Source organism: Carettochelys insculpta, chromosome 2 (assembly GCF_033958435.1).
Source record: "Carettochelys insculpta isolate YL-2023 chromosome 2, ASM3395843v1, whole genome shotgun sequence".
Classification (NCBI taxonomy): Eukaryota; Metazoa; Chordata; order Testudines; family Carettochelyidae; genus Carettochelys; species Carettochelys insculpta.
The window spans coordinates 193835657-193852362 of NC_134138.1; the positions used below are offsets into that span (position 1 = coordinate 193835657).

A 16706-nucleotide genomic window follows, 5' to 3' on the forward strand; every position below is an offset into this window, starting at 1 on the left:
TGTGTTTGTGTTTGCAGAGAAACTATAAAATAATAATATGAAGCTGGTGCATTTGCTACAACATTTGAAGACACAACACCCTGTGCATGCAGATAACTCAGTAGAATTTTTTCAAAGAAACTTTGATTTTGAAACCTGCTAGTTTAGAATGAAAAACAATTTGAACAAGTTCTACAACAGCATTTGAAATCTGAATTCAAGTCACATTTTCTCAACATATAACACAACTCAGCTCAACTCAGCTTAGTAAGGAACCCATATATTTTGTCCCATGTTAACAGCAGTAACCTCTCAGCCAGTCAGAAGAAAGTCATCTTAAACTGTCCTCAGACAGTGGTCTGCAAATGAAGTTTAATGACTCCATGCAAACTAAGTTGTGGTGTTAAATACAGACAGGATGTGCTAACTTTGGAAACTATGCCTTGGATGCTCTGTTACCTTTGGGTCAACATATTTTTGTGCAGTCTCATTTTCTACTATGACTGCCATCAAAGCAGAGAGTACAAATAGGCTCCATGTAGAGGAAAACTTTAATTGTTGGAGTTGCTTCAGTGCCTCCCAGGATGACAAGGCTCAGAAGTGGAAAAACAGGTTCAAGTATCACACTGAAATGTAAGTATAATATTTTTATTCCAATCCACTCATTTTATAATTATATGGCAAAAATGAGAAAATAATAAATTTTTCAGGAATAGTGTGCAATGACCCTTGTGCATTTTTTGTCTCATTTGTAGGTAAAAAAGTAAGAAAGACTTAACAATATAGAGTTCTTAACGACAGAGATAGTACAATTAGGAATACATATCGTTATACTGTGGATTCTGGTGCCTATCAGACTACTGGCCAATAAAACAACAGGTAAAGCAGGAAAAATGAGGAGGTTGATCTAAAGATCATTTGGAATAAACAGGATGTCAGAAGTTTAGTTAAGAGTATTTAACGGAATGGCAAGAACTATGGACTAAAGGTGGGGGGCAGTGGGCAGGGGAAAAAACAAGCATTCTAAGAAATACGTTCTAAATTTGGGGATAATGTTATACTCAACAACTTTGACAGAAGAAGTAGCTATATTTAAAGTGCTAACAGGTCACCGTGGCATGGATGGTAATTTAGATTTTACTAAAGATGGGTTGTGCAACACACACAAAGTCAAAGAAATGCTCGAATATCTGCTGTGGCAACGCAGGAGAATTACCCAGCAAGAACCTTTATGAAGAGCTGAGAGGTCTCAAGGTGAAAGAATATTGTCTGAAAAGACTCATAAGAGGACTGGGAAAATGGGAGTAGCATTTAAAAAAAGTATTTGCTTTTTTTCTGTTTGCTTTTTTTAAAGCAAACAGAAAGGGGAATGGGAAACTGAATTCTTGCTTCTGCGGTAGATAGCAGTCATAGTCTCCCAGCCAGAGGCTGCTGTGCCAATGCCCCACCCATCCACCCCCTCCTCCCCCCAAAAAAGAGAGATCAAACTGGGGCTACAGGATGGAGTCCTGCAGCCACTTCCTAGTGAACAGTGTGTTGGCTAGGTACCAACTGACCTGGGGATTCTGCCTCAGAGTACAGACTGGGCAAGAAGCTGAGAGGGATGACATAGCCCTGGGAAGAGGAGGAAGCTCCAGGGGTAATTCTACAGGCAGCCCAGAAGATGGAGGAGAGAGGTAGGAAAGAGCCTAATGAAACAGGAACAGGTCGGTGCTTGAGAAGACTGTGGTTATCAGGCATAGAACCTCTGGGCTGACATCCTGAGTAGCAGACAGGCCTGGGTTCCCCAAGTGGTCAGTGGGAACTAGCAGCACAGAACTGGTGAAGGTAGCATCCAGTCAGTCTGTCAAGTTACTGATACCCCAGAATGAGAGGAGTATAATAACCACGCCAAGTCCAGAGAGGGGCAGACATTACAGGATAAACAACCAAAGAAGGGACTGTCAGACCAGTCAAGAGCTAATCCCCAGATAAGCCACAAGGAGGCAACCCAGATATAAAAAGAAAAACCCTGTGACAAGGGCTCTATCTTAAAAATGAGTCCAATACCATATCATTCTTGCAGATGATTTCTGCTATTGTTTCTCTCAGATTAAACATTGATTTCTTCCATTTATCTAGCTATCTTTTCATTTTAAGAATTAACACTGATGAAATACAAAGTATGATGTCACTGCTAATTTTACTTGAGTGAGGGACTTTCCTGCTAGGACAAATCGGTAGTGGTGTTGGATGGGGGAGGGAAAATCAGTCACAAATTAATTTACTTTTCCATTAATTTTTATATTCCTCCAATTGCTCTATTATTATTTAAGACCTTTTGTGCTTGAATCAATGTCTTCCTTTACATTGATCTCCTTGATTTGCCAAGCACTGATAACTGATTAGAGATTTCACAAAATCACTGTTCCAGCAGACCTCCCACTGTTATGTGAAACATGAATCGCTTTGATAATTGGCAGAAGCCATAATAAGAAGAGGACACATATAAGACCACTTATTTTGAGTAAGAGCATTACCTTCAAACCACCACCCCCTGCAACTTTTACTATCACAGGCAAAATATGTCGTATGTTGTATATGGCTTTTAGGGTTAAAGAGATTAAAATGTTCACCATTATGGACGAAAGTTATCATAAAAATCAACTGCTTTGCTCCATGAGACAAGAGTTCCTTTTCTTCTCTGCGTATGTGACCTTCCATACCTCAGTTCCCCATATGCTAACTCCAGGCACTTCAGCCTCTCACTCTCCAGTAGGCCAGTTCCAGCACTACTTAACACTCCAGTCCTCCTAACCAAATCATAAAGTCCATTTCTCTTCCTCCGCCCTTTCCTCAGGTGTAAGTGCAAGCAGTGGGGCTGACAGCTGCCCTGGGTCCTGGGGCAAAGTGGGAAGGGGGGTCCAGCTCTGTGCCTCTGGAATGGGTGGGTCCATGCGTGGAAGGGGCAGAGCCAAGGGCAGTTGCTCTTAGCACTTCCAGGACCAAGTTTCTGGGCCCCTCACAGTCATGCGGAGTGGCAGAGCAGCACTGCTGGCACTTTAAAGGGGCCTGGAGCTTTGTTCGCTGCTGCTTCTGCTTTCACAGGGGCTGGAGCTCTGGGCCCCCTTGAAAGGCCAGGGCGCAGGGCAACTGCCCTCTTTGCCTCCCCCGCTAGCAGGTCTGAACATAGGCCATCAAACTAACAACCCAGCAACCTTACACTGGATCTTCGCAACCATTTTCCTCTGTGGAACTGTGGGAGAACCCAGCCCCTGATCTACTTGAGTCCCATTCCAGGCATCCCCACAGCAAGCAGTGAAGGGCCCCATACATAAACCCGTTGCTTCACTTCCTACCTCAACCTATGTCTAAGGCTTTTCCACAGCCCTTTCCTGCGCTTTCCACATCTCTCTCCAAACCTCTGGGCCCACTGCAGAGAGTTTCCTGCCATTCTGTGCTACCTACCAGGCTCCATTGCAGGAGGTGCTCAGCTCCTTGCCACTACAGTTCCTGCAGGACCCTTCCTGCAACCTGCAGATCTCTGCTTTTACTGACCTGAGGGGTCTCCTTTTAGAAGGAAGTCTCAGTACTTGCCGCCAGGAAAGTTAACTAGGCAAAGGTGCAGTTTAGCCCTATACTCTTAATGAACCAGCCCACCCTGAGATATTTCCATTGAAGTCAATAGCAGAACACACACTCAGTTGTGAATGGGAGCAAGTTTGGGTTATGTAAGACGGTTCCTGTTGCATGAACCCACATTTTTCTAAGGGACCAACTTGAGGTTTGTGTTGTGCTGGTTGCAGGTCTATCTCTGACCCCTCCCTTAGTCTCTACGAATATACCCCCCACCCTGACCAGGTTTCAGGACCTCAGCCTTTACCTGGCTGGGATGGAATCCTGCGATTCTCACCCTCTTAGACAGGGTCCTAGGTTACAGTGTCCTGTGCATGAATCATGCTTCCCTTGCACGACTGACTGGAGTTGGGTACGTCTGGTTCTTCCCTTTGGAGGCCTTTCACCAGTGGACTGTATGACCCAAACAGCCATCTTAAACCAAAAGTGTTGTTTAGTCTTAACAGTAGGAAAATAGCACAACACAGAAAAAGAGGATTTAAAACACAACAAAACAAAACAAACAGGAGGTCTAGACATGCCCCATCTTATCTAAAAGTTTCTCTCCCTTAGAAGAGACCACAGGCAGGCATAACGTCCCAGACACCCCGATCAGTAGAGTATGTGTTCACATTATTAATAATACCCCTCCATTCTTCCAGGATGATCTTTAAATCTATCCATCAGTCTTTTGTCTCTAGTTCCCAGGCTTGGAGCCACTGTGTTTACATGCTGAGAATCCCCATTGTATACCTTGATTTATTAGTTCGGTGAACATCACAGAAGGTTGAAGGTGGGATATCAAAGCAAATGGTTCCTGCTTCATCTCTTAAGAGTCAGTTGATGGGATGCTATTTAAAGCCATTGTATTAATTTCCGCCTTTCTTAAATTAGCCCGGTGTTTTCACACAGTAAATGCCTTACAATGAAAAGATAAACAGCATTCATGAACTATTATAGGCAGCTGAAAATCCATCATATCATACACACTCTATCTGGTATGTCTCTTGGAGACACCTGAGAAAGTTCAGAGCCAGGTGTGAGAGAAAGGTATCCTCTGTCCACACCCTACAGCTACATACTATTGTACTAATCTTTGTACAATCTTTGTGAAATGTCTTCAGGTTCATATAGCCTGATTTTGTTTCTCCTAGCAGCCGCCTATTGTTATAGTTCACTGTTATTAGGAGAAACTTCTTGCGATCACCTTCTACAGCTATCATAGCACTGCTTTTCCAGGGCACTTGATTTCTTGGTTTCATTTTTTGAGCTAGCTCTGACACACATCTCATCTCCAAAATCATCCCATAAAATGAAGACGAAATGACACCAGAGAGAGCACTCACCTAAAACAGGCCCATCCTTCACAACATTTTATCCTCTTTGTTTTCACTATTCAAAAAAAGCACTATGTGAAATTTTGTGAAAGCACTAAGTACTATATTATACGTACTATGCCTCCACCCAGTGACTAGCCTAACAGTGAGAGAAGACAGTAGAAACCCATGGCGAAATCTAGAAGCCATTCTCAACAAGTCCTTGCCTGAGGCTCCCATTTTCTCAACAGATTTAAACTAAACATGAACAATCCCAGTTAACTTGGAGTTGTTCATTCAGACACTTATTTTGGAAACCCAGGAGAAATGAGAGAATAACATTGGGGTGACCAGGGGAGATTCGGCATAAGGGATGGTTTGAATAGAAGAGGCAGACCCCACACAGAATGGATAGATGATGTAGTAGATTGGTGCGGAGCTGGTCTACAGAGACTAAGCCACTCTGCACTGGATAGAGAAAGATGGAAGGAAATAGTGAGAGAGGCATCAGACACCGATGGGTGCTGAGCCCCCAGTTATTGATGATGATGATGACCAGAGGAGAGTTGTCTGCATGAAATAAATACTGGCAAATTCAAATTCTGAAAGAAACTCTCTTCAAAAGTATTATTTTTGTTTTTATTTGTTTGCTTTAAATACTGTAGTAAAAGCATTATTTTCCCATCTCTTTTGAAGTGGGTGATTGCTGTTATTTCAAATCTCTCTTTTTTTCTTTCTGGCAAAAATTGGTCTAGGATGCTAATGGTTGCATTTGTATTCATCCTGAAAGCTGTACTAAAAATTTCACCTCCCATGAATATTCAGTTCATAAAAATTCAGCTAACATTTTTCACGAGCAAAGCCAATAATCACAATGATTTATTTACCAAGGATTGTGTGTTGGCCGTATTTTTGAGCACATATGTACAAATAACTGGCAATGTCCAAAAACCATAAAAAAAAAAGCATGAGAAAAACCTCTTTCACTTAGTGTGATCTTTCAGCAAGACTGGTGCAGGTGTGAGGTGAGTGTGGGAGACAATGAAATATAGCAGGCAGTAGAAGCTAGGAGAAATATAGACCATTAAAGATTTCACCTTCCGCGTGTAAAACTACCCTACAAGCATGTTACAACTTGTCCTTTAAATACCGTGAAAGCAGGGAAACCTGCAGCTCAGACTCAAATGCCCAGAAGAGTGGCATCAAGTCAGAGAGGAGTTCATGCTGCCACCTAGCAGGGACCAGATAGTGGACCAGGTGTACCCCCACTGCCACAGGACGGTGTGGCCTGGCAATAAGGAAACAGCTGCACCACAATGATTCATTTCCAGTGGAGCACAGGCTTTATGTCCATTCTTGTGCTCCCTCCAATGAGGGAAGGCCCCTTATATTTTTACTTGGTGGCTTCACAGAAGCTATTCCAACAGCAGTATAGTGGTCAACAAATCCTTGGGCTATGCCTCTCTTCAACTAGCATTGCCTGATTTGGGGTTCTCCTAAGATGGGCAAAGGTTACTACATGGGGGTTGCAAGCTGTCAGCCTCCGTCCCAAACCCCGCGTTGCCTCCAGCATTTATACTAAATATATTTTAAAAGCATTTTTATTTATGGGGTGGGGGGAAGGTCACACTCAGGCACTTGCTATGTGAAATGTGTCACAAGTACAAACGTTTGAAAACCACTGACCTAATTCTTAAGGCTGTGCTAGCAGCCTTCAGATTCTAGCCCCAACCTTCTCTTTCACGCAAAACTCCCTGCTTCCAGGCGGTCCTGCAATGAAGATGCCATAAGCCAGCAGTGAATTGAGCCAAATTTCATTGTAATCCCTACTAGGGAAATCAAGTCATAATTCTGTGATACAGACACGTGGGTTTCATGCTTCATGACACAGGCTTGTTGCGATGGACAGAAAGGAAGTTCTTTCCACTACAGGTGCACTGTGGAAGGTTTCAATTTTCTCTGAAGTGTTAGGTACTGGTGGCTATCGCATGAAGTAAAGTATCAGCGTAAGGATATAATGCGACCTTCCTAACCTACCCTTTTTGTACTGGTGGGGATGGTGCATCCATTCCAGATAATAACTTAAATGCCAAAAGTATCTATTTCTCATGTATGGGAAGATGATAAAAGTTCATCTGCAACTGTATGGGAAGAAATAAGCAATGTTTTCTTTTAGAGTCTGAATTGCTTGAGTCGGTAAGTCAAAAATTCCTGGAATAAAAAAGAAGACAAGACTTGGGTAGAAAAGTATTAGAAATCTAGTACTCTTCTCTAACCACTCATCGAAGTGGAATTCCTGCGAAAAAGCAGACCAATATTATACCTTATCTGGGTTTAAAAACATATAAAGCTCTGGGAATAAACTTTTTACCCCAAAGAACGGTGTTGTCAGTAATGTACAAGCAAAGCACTGCTATAAAAAAACGTTTTCTAATGGGCCCACTGACTTTTTTGAAAAATGAGAAGCCATTCCCAAAGTGGCCCGGCACATGTGCTTCCTCCAACAACAGGAGAGAATTCTAAAGGGGAAGGTGAAGAATCAGCATCAAGAGAAGGCCTATTCCTTAACTGCCAAGTGCAGCTTGATCTGCTCTGATGCAGTTTTTAGGCCACTGGCAGTTTGTGGAAGTTAAAGTAGCTTTCAGAGCGTAGGAACATTCACTAGGAGCAGAAGAGGCAAGAAGAGACCATTGTGATCATCTTTCTGAGCTTCTGTAGTGCAGGCCACAGAATTCCCCCAAAATCATTCTTAAAGCCAATCTTTTAGTAAAACATCATCCAGTCTCGATTTAAACATTGCCTGTGATGGAGAATCCACTACTGCCCTTGGTAAATTATATGAGGGGTTAATTATTCTCACTGTCCACTGTCTGCCTTCTTCCCAATCCTCCTCTTTGTGGCTGACAACTTACATAGCTGATCACAATTAAAACATTTCCTCTTAGAAGATTTGTGGATTGGCTCCTTCCAGGTCTGATATCTCCTTCTCTTGCTTGTTCACACACCATGTCACCTTGCTCGCTCGCTGACTGGGTGCTCTTTTCTTCCAGGCATAGCCCTCTGGCCAGCTCACTACATATTTTCTCCCTTCCAGTGTTATTTAAATGTGGCCTATGCACTTAACTGGCCCCTTCTCAGCCTCATTAACCTTTCCTAGACTAATGTGGGTGTGACTATCTCATCACAATCACAGTAAGTGCTGTTTGCTAAACCTTTAATCATACGTTTGGCTCTTCTCTGAACTTGCTCCAATTTATCAACATCCATCTTCCATTCTGGCCTACAGAACTGGGCTCAGTACTTGAGCAACAGGTGCACTAGTGCTAAGTAGAGCGAGAAAATAACCTCTGTATTCCTACTTGAGATGCCCCCATTGGGTGATAACTCAGATTAGTTTCTGAGCTCCTCTTGGCTTGACAGCAGCTACAGAACTTTTCACTGTTCATTTAGGCCCAGATTCTGTTATCCTTTCATTGAATAATGTCTTACTTTGTGGGTAGCTTCACTGATGTCCACTTACTTGAATTAAGGTTCTACTCTATGAGAACAAGGGTCTTGGATTCTGCCTTTTATTTAGGATGAAGAAGAACCAGTGAGTGTTGGTTCTGTTCCATTGGGAAGTACTGGCATTTGGCTGCATACAAACTACTTCAAAAACTGGAAATGGGCAGCTGTGGACCCCCGGTGTTCCAGCTGTTCATTAATATTGAAATAAACATTCAAAATATTTCACACTTCAGGTTTTGATTTACTGTATATATTATGGTAGTCATAACCATGATTCTCTGTATAGCTCACATAACAATTTAGAGACCACATCAGGTCCAAGGCCCCAGTTTAGTAAGCATTTACACAATCAGAGACCAAGAGACATATCTAACCTTAAGCAAGATTTGAACTTATTGTACAGCCCCAAACCAAAAATCTGTACCATCAAAGCTTCCGTAATGACTTTTTGTCATGATATCTTATCATCCATTTTTCCAAGTTGACTGGGAAGCAAGTTGCTTGGAATCTTTCTAATTCTTGGACATCTGACTTTGTGACAACTCTAATTTTGAAGTGTAACTTCTTGGACATAACAAAGCAGCAGAAATGTAGCACTTAAAAGACTGCTACATTTCTGCTGCTTTGTTTGTTGGAGTACAGACTAAGATGGCAACCTCTCTGTTACTGTTCTTCTTGGACATGACAGTTTTGATCATGTTCACAGGATAGCAAGGACTTTCTTTGAACAAGGAGCATCATGGATACTTATCAATTTCAGATTCCTATTATGGACATTATGCACCCTTAGGGAAACACTGTGATACTGTTTGTGAGTATGTCACTGTATTTCTGAGACTGCTGTCTGAATTCATGACCTCCTTTAACTTGTTTAAAACAAAAGTCAGTTCACTGCTCCCTGAAAGTGCTGCACTGACAACAATTGGGATTAAAAACATGTTTTCCTGCAGAAGAAGCTTCTCTCTGTCCTGATAACATATTCCAACATGGGTCTTGGAGGGAGTTCAACCTTTATTGCCCATTTAAGTCAGTCTGATGAGACAGTCAAAAACCTAGACTTCCTGCAGTCCTGGGCTATTAATTTCAAGAGCTGGTTTCCCAGATTCACAGTTCTTGATGACTGACTATCTTAACCAGGAAGGATGTGGCAAAAAGGAATGAAAGGGAGATGACTCAGATGGGAGGCTGTTCTAGTGGGTTTTCATTAGACAATCAAGATTTTTCTGCACTGCAGCTGTCTGCTCCTTCCTGTGCATAGAAAAGAACACCCAACTTTCAAGTTATTTTTCACATATTCTAGTGTTTGACAGGCAGGCCAGGAATGGGCCCGCAGCAAAGTGTTTTCTTGTTGACTTCCTCTTGGCTTCTTCATTCACTTTTGACCTCACCCATGCCAATGAAGGGATGTGACCCAAATTCGTGAAACCTGCATGCTGTCACATAGGCTCAGTGAATGATATGGATGAAGAACTTTTGGGAATTTCCAAACCTGATTCCTCACAGTATGAAAGAGAGAGTCCTGATTGTTTAGTTCACTTTTAGTTTAGTTAGGTGATTCCTAAAAGAGCTGTCTCCATAAACCTGCACCACTGAAGGGCACTGATCCTTGGATTTGGCTCAGTATCACCTGGCTCATGACTCAATGGGTACAGACATGCCTTTGTCCTCTCCCAGTCCTGGAGCCACTCTGGCTTTCTCAAGGTCCACCAAGGCATTGGGCTGGCAGCCTGGCGGGCAGCACTCTGGCCTCACCTCTTTTCTCCTGAGAACTTCTATGCTGAGGAAGAAGGTATGACTATGGAAATTCAGAATTCTTGCATGAACTTATTTCCGGCATGTTCTTCCTTGAATGTTTTTGCACTCTGAAAAGAAGTGTAATGCTTGCTTACTTCTCCAGTTGAATTGCATTTGGGAGGTTGGGGGGACGGAAGAGTGAAATTTTTCTCTTCTTTTTCACATAGTGGCAGGTATGGACGTAGCATATGATGAGTCACTGCCACCAAGTACCAGAGAGGGAATAAAGAAAACAGCAGCAACAGAAGCAGAGCTAAAATAAAACCACCCTAGATGGTCATCTTAACTTGGTTTCGTACGTCTGTGGCTACATCTACACGTGCACACGACATCGATATAGCTTATTTCAATGTAGCGACATCGAAATAGGCTATTTCGATGAATAACGTCTACAAGTCCTCCAGGGCTGGTGCCGTCGACATTCAACGTTGACATTGCACAGCACCACATCGAAGTAGGCACTGCAGGGGAGCTTCTACACGCCAAAGTAGCACACATCGAAATAAGGGTGCCAGGAACAGCTGCAGACAGGATCACAGGGTGGACTAGCACTTCCAGGGCAACAGCTAGCCGCTCCCTTAAAGGGCCCCTCCCAGACACACTCAGCCTGCACAGCACGTGGTTTGCAGAGCCATAGGGACGCACACCTCGGCGACGCAGTTATGGACCCCCAGCAGCAGCAGCAGCAGCAGCAGCAGCAGCAGCAGCCAGAGGTCCACCCAGCCGCCCCTCAGGATCAGTGCTCGCCCTGCTCAATGCCATGCAGGAGGCAGCTGATCACATTCTAGCCACAGAAGAGGAGCTGCCCCCAGGGGAGGAGGAAGCAACCCCAGACCCTGCAGCCCTCCACACCCCCCCAGCCCCGCCGCACACGCCGCCGGCTGTGGAGCTACCCCACGAGCACCGACTGGTGGGAGCAGCTGGTGCTCAGCAAGTGGGACGATGACCGCTGGCTCCAGAACTTTCATATGAGCCGGCAGACATTTCTGGAGCTCTGCCAGTGGCTCACCCCCGCACTCAGGCACCAGGACACCGCCATGCGGTGTGCCCTCAGCGTGGAGAAATGGGTCGGCATCACTGTCTGGAAGCTGGCCACTCCAGACAGCTACCGATCCGTGGGCCAGCAGTTTGGCATCGGCAAGGCCACCGTCAGGGCTGTCCTCATGGAGGTAAGAGGACCCACGGGGAAGGGGAGGCAGCCCTGGGGGTGGAGGGGAGCCCTGGGGAGGGGAAGGGAGGGGAGGGGAGCCCTGGCAGGGGAGGGCCAGACACACCCTGCACACTCCTCACTGGTGCTCTCCCATGTCCTTCCCCTGAAGGTCGTCCGCGCCATCAACGCACTGCTCCTCCACAGGCTCGTGCGGCTTGAGGACCCGGATGCCGCCATCGCGGGGTTTGCCACCCTGGGCTTCTCCAACTGCTTCGGGGCTCTGGATGGGACCCATATCCCCATCCATGCCCCGGAGCACAGTGGAGGACACTTCTTAAACAGGAAGGGCTACCATTCAGTGATCCTCCAGGCCTTGGTGGACAGCCGGGGCCGCTTCCTGGACATATATGTTGGCTGGCCTGGCAGCACCCACGATGCCCGGGTATTCCGAAATTCGGGCCTGTGCTGCTGGCTGGAGGCGGGGACCTACATCCCCCAGCGGGAGATCCCTGTGGGGGACACCACCATGCCCCTCTGTGTCATCACAGACGCGGCATACCCCCTCCGGCCCTGGCTCATGCACCCTTACACGGGCCATCTGTCAGCCAGCCAGGAGCGCTTCAACATGCGCCTCAACCATGCGCGCCAGGTGGTTGAGTGCACATTTGGCCGCCTCAAAGGGCGCTGGAGGTGTCTCCTCACCCGCCTTGATGCGGGCCCCACCAACATCCCCCAGATTGTGGGCATGTGCAGCACCCTCCACAACCTGGTCGAGAGCAAGGGGGAGGCATTCTTTCAGGGCTGGGCTGTGGAGGCTGGCAGGGTCGACGTGCAGCCACCTGCTGCCCCCAGTCGCCAGGTGGACCCCAAAGGGATCCGGGTCCGGGAGGCCCTGCAGGCCCATTTTGATCAGGCCGCAGGGTGAATTCTGGCAGGCCCCCCGACTGTACCCCCCCCATCCTCCACAACACTCCCTGCCCCTACGTCCACACTACAGAGCACCCAAGAGCACCCCCCCACACTTTTCTTGCAAATAAAAATAGACCTGTTGTTCATGAAACTACCAAACGTTGAACTCTTTTTATTATTATATTATTTACAACAAATATAAATATTATATATATTATAATGATGATTAAGCGAAAAAAAGGGGAAGACAAGGAAGGGGAGAACTATTTACATGGGGGGGCAGGTATCATAAAATAACAGGGGTCTAATACAAACTATATACAAAACACAAGTAAAAGGGGATATGTACAAAGGGGGGGCACGTCCTGGGCCCCGCACCTGCTAATGTCCAGCGCTGGGGGTGGGTGGCCGTGACCCGCGCCTCGGCCTCAGCCCTGGCTGGGGCTGGCTGGGGGCCAGGCGGACCGGCAGATATGGCCGGCGGGTGTCGGCAGGTCCCAGGTCCCCCTCGGCGGAAGGCCCCTCGGTGGTGGACGGCAGTGCGACGGCGGGTGGAGCAGCGGTTGGAGCGGCGGGTGGAGCAGGCAGGGCGGGCAGAGCAGCGGCCGGTGCAGCTTGGGGGGGCCAGGTAGTCGGCTATGCGCTCGAAAGTGCGCATAAAGACCCCCCCATGCCTCCTGGCGCTAGGCCAGAGCCCACTCCTGCAGATGGAGCCGCCGCTCCTCCACCCGCAGGCGCTGCTCTGAGACCTCCAGCTGCTGCCGGAGGATCGCCAGCAGCTGGGGGTCCGTCACCATCCATAGGTGGTGCTGGGTCCGCTCTCGTCCCTGCCCTGGGGCTGGTCAGTGCTCCACCGAGGGGCTGGCCTGGAGTGATGGCCCCGGTGGGCTCTCCGGGACCACTGACACCTCGCTGGTGCTCTCCAGTCCCTCCAATGGTGCAGCCGCGGAACACGGGGGGGAAGAAGAGTGGAGACAGCCATTAGTGTGGCCCCCGAGCTGTGGCCCTTGTCCCCCCAACCCCTCTGCTGCTGGTTCCCCGTCCCCGTCCCCGGGATATGCTGCTGCTGCTGATGGGTGTCCCACCCCCTCCCCCCAGGGTACCCTAGGTTCCGCTCCCCCCATCCCCAGGGATGGGGCATGGCACTGTTGTGCTGGGGGGGCAGGGGCTGATGCACTCTTCTGAGGGACATGCCACTGCTGTCCTTGGGGCCATGGTCATCTGGGCATGTGGAGGGCCCTGGTCATGTCTGCTGCCCCCGCCCCTCAACCCCAGGGGTGTGCACCGGGGGGGGTACATACCTGATGGTCCGCTCCCACGGTCGGGGGACACCCGGTGGGCGGACGCCCTGCTGGAGCTCCGGGACGGGATGGCGATCCGGAGCCCCCCATCGCTGGAGGAGGATCCCCCCTCCTCCTCCTCCTCCAGTGTCCCGGGGTGGGCTCCTGGGGGGCCCCTGGGGTGCGGGGCTTGCCTCCGGGGCAGACTCTGCCTCTGGGGCCTGCTGGGGCTCCTTGGCCGAGGTGTCAAGAGTGGCTGGAGGGGATGAGGTGTGCCGGGGGCCCAGGATTTCCCTGAGCTCCCTGTAAAAGGGGCAAGTGACGGGGGTGGCCCCAGATTGGCTGGCCGCATCCTGGGCCCGGGCATAACCCTGCCACAGCTCCTTAACCTTACTCCTGACGTGGTCAGGAGTGCGGGCAGGGTAACCCCGGGCGGCCAGGCCCTTGGCCAGCTGAGCGAACGCATCCACATTCCGCCTCTTGCTCCCCATTACCTGGAGCACCTCCTCCTCGCTCCAGAGTCCCAGCAGGTCCTGAAGCTCGGCCTCCGTCCAGGAGGGGCCCTGCTGCCTCTTCCCCAGCTGGCTGCCAGCCTAGGAGCCCTGGCTCCCCTTGGGGGGGTGCTCTGGGGTCTCCTGGGGGGCTGGTGGGCGGCCATCGCAGTGGGGGGGGTGTCTCTGGGCTGCTGTGAGACGTGCAGGCTGGCCGTGTGGCTGTGCTGCCACCTGCATGCTCTCTCAGCTTCCTGCACAGGAAGGCAGGGGGCGGGGAGCTTTAAGGGGCTGCTGCACGCGGCGACCATAGAGCTCAGGGGCTGGAGAGAGCGTCTCTCAACCCCTCAGCTGATGGCCGCCATGGCGGACCCCGCTATTTCGATGTTGCGGGATGCACATCGGCTACACGGGCCCTACTTTGACGTTCAACGTCGAAGTTGGGCGCTATTCCCATCTCCTGATGGGGATAGTGACTTCGACGTCTCGCCGCCTTATGTCGATGTCAACTGAGAAATAGCGCCCGCCACGTGTAGTCGTGGCGGGCGCTATTTCAAAGTTGGTGTGGCTACTTCGAAGTAGCTGGCACATGTAGACGCGGCTTATGTGAGCCAAAAACATAGATCCTTCCTTCTGAGAATAAACCTGCAGTCTCCTTAATCTCATATAAAAACAGTTTGGTTTAATTATGTAGATTTTTCCTGGAAAATATCTGCTGGCTGCAGAATTTAGGAAAGATATTTCAATTCAGGGCCTGCACCAAATTCAGAGGAGGATCTCAGGGATTCTACATAAATATGACATGCATCTTTCTGCCCTTTTAGCATATAAGATGTACCAACCTAGACTGAGTCTCTGATTCTACTGTCATGCAAAGGTAAATCAGGAGTGGCCCCAATGAGGACAGTGGCATTATCTTGCTGTGAAAACCAAACAAGATCAGAATCTTTGCCAACTTCCTTAGAAAGAAAAGTAGCAGATTGCAGAGCCACATAAATCTGCATAAATTTACATAAATAAATCTAGATGTATTGAAAGGGGGAGAAAAATGAAGATGGAGCAAGGCTGACCCAGTGTTTTACTCTCCCCTGTTATCTTCCTCATCATTTCATTGTTTCCCCCCGCATCAGCATTTTTCCCTAAAAAACGTGTTCCATCCATCATCAGATCTTACTTCTCAGACTTTTCTCTCCACCTTCAGACCCCACAGGTACTTCCTGCAAACACACCACCACATCGTTATCCTAGAGGCATATGGGCCAGTATTCATTCAGTCTATTACTTGTCTCCCCTTTCTAAAATCATCTTTATTATTTTCTAGGCTTCTGTAGAATTTATATTTATCTATATTCCAATTATATACCTACACACATGAATAATTTACTATTTTCCAGTGTAATCTGCTTTTAGATACTTCCCATTCAGATCTTTACCTTGTGACAAGCTGCCATATATCCCATTTTTTTTGGAAAAAAACCTTGATTATTTGTTGAACTTTAATAAGCTATTTTCGGCATCCCATGATATTCTGATAGGTTTGTCATTTTCTGAGCAGTAAATATTTTAAAATCCATAAGGTTGAACTCAAAATATGACTTTCACATTTCACATCAACAAAGCAGTAAATACTGTGATCAAAGCACTAGAGTAAGACATCAGCAATGTAATACAACAGCCTGTATAACTAAACGCCCATGAGCAGCTTTTAAACTCTATAACAAATCTATTGCATATACTCAAAGAGGTGCATATATCATTGCATATGCCTTTGTTGTGCACTGTGATACCTATGACATCTGACGCTACCTTAGCCCTATTATTAAATATGGAAACATTGATAAATAGCTTGAAATTCTATGTATTTTTTCAGCATTGACTGAAAAAGGAGCCAGTTTGCCTCATTCTTTCTCAGAGGCTAGCGGGAGGATGAGAGAGAGAAGGTTTCATGGAGCTGCCCTCAAACACCAGATAACTGGCAAAAACAAGCAAATCCCTTTGATCTGGGCAGTGAAAGAACTGCTCCCTGGAAGCACAAAGCAACTAGGGCAGTGACAGGATGGGAATAGGGCTCTGGTCCTACCCCATTTCTTCAGCTGCTTGCAAAGCTGCTCCGGTGTGCTGCAGGTAGCAGGCCCCACCATCGCTGTACCCATGAGCCAGGAGATTCTCACCAGCAACCACAGGCTATACTACAATAATGCCAATCCTGGAACTTTTCCTTGCAACAGGTCCCATTGCCAACTTTGTCCACATATCTATTCTGGAGATACCATCACTGAACCTAACCCGGTTACTCACAGAATCATGGGCACATTCTCATGTTTCTCAACTAACATCATATATGCCATCATGTGCCAACAATGCCCATATACTATGTACATAAGACAAATGGTAAACACTCTTTGACAAAGAATAAATGGACATAAAACAGACATCAGAAAATTCTTAATTCACAAGCCTGTCAGCCAGCACTTTAATGGAGTGGGCCATTCTATTAATGACCTGGCACTCTCTTTTATATTCAAATTCGACACATTAACACATGGTTTAACTGGGACAGCAATTACCCGGCCCATTATAAGGACACTTTTACATACTTTGCTTTATCTGACTCTTGACTTCCCCTCCTCCTACCGCCCCTCTGCTGTTCTGATTTGCCCACCTTGATTACACATTTTCTGATTTG

General features: G+C 47.3%; 1 long non-coding RNA gene across 1 annotated transcript in view; it reads left to right on the top strand.

Annotated features, from left to right (window-relative positions):
* LOC142008784 (uncharacterized) overlaps positions 1 to 753 on the top strand; it is an 89432-nt gene extending 88679 nt beyond the window's left edge. Inside the window, exon 3 of the long non-coding RNA XR_012644227.1 lies at positions 735 to 753. This is a non-coding gene — a long non-coding RNA (uncharacterized LOC142008784). The remainder of the gene's footprint in view (positions 1 to 734) is intronic.
* The last annotated feature ends 15953 nt before the right edge of the window (positions 754 to 16706 follow it).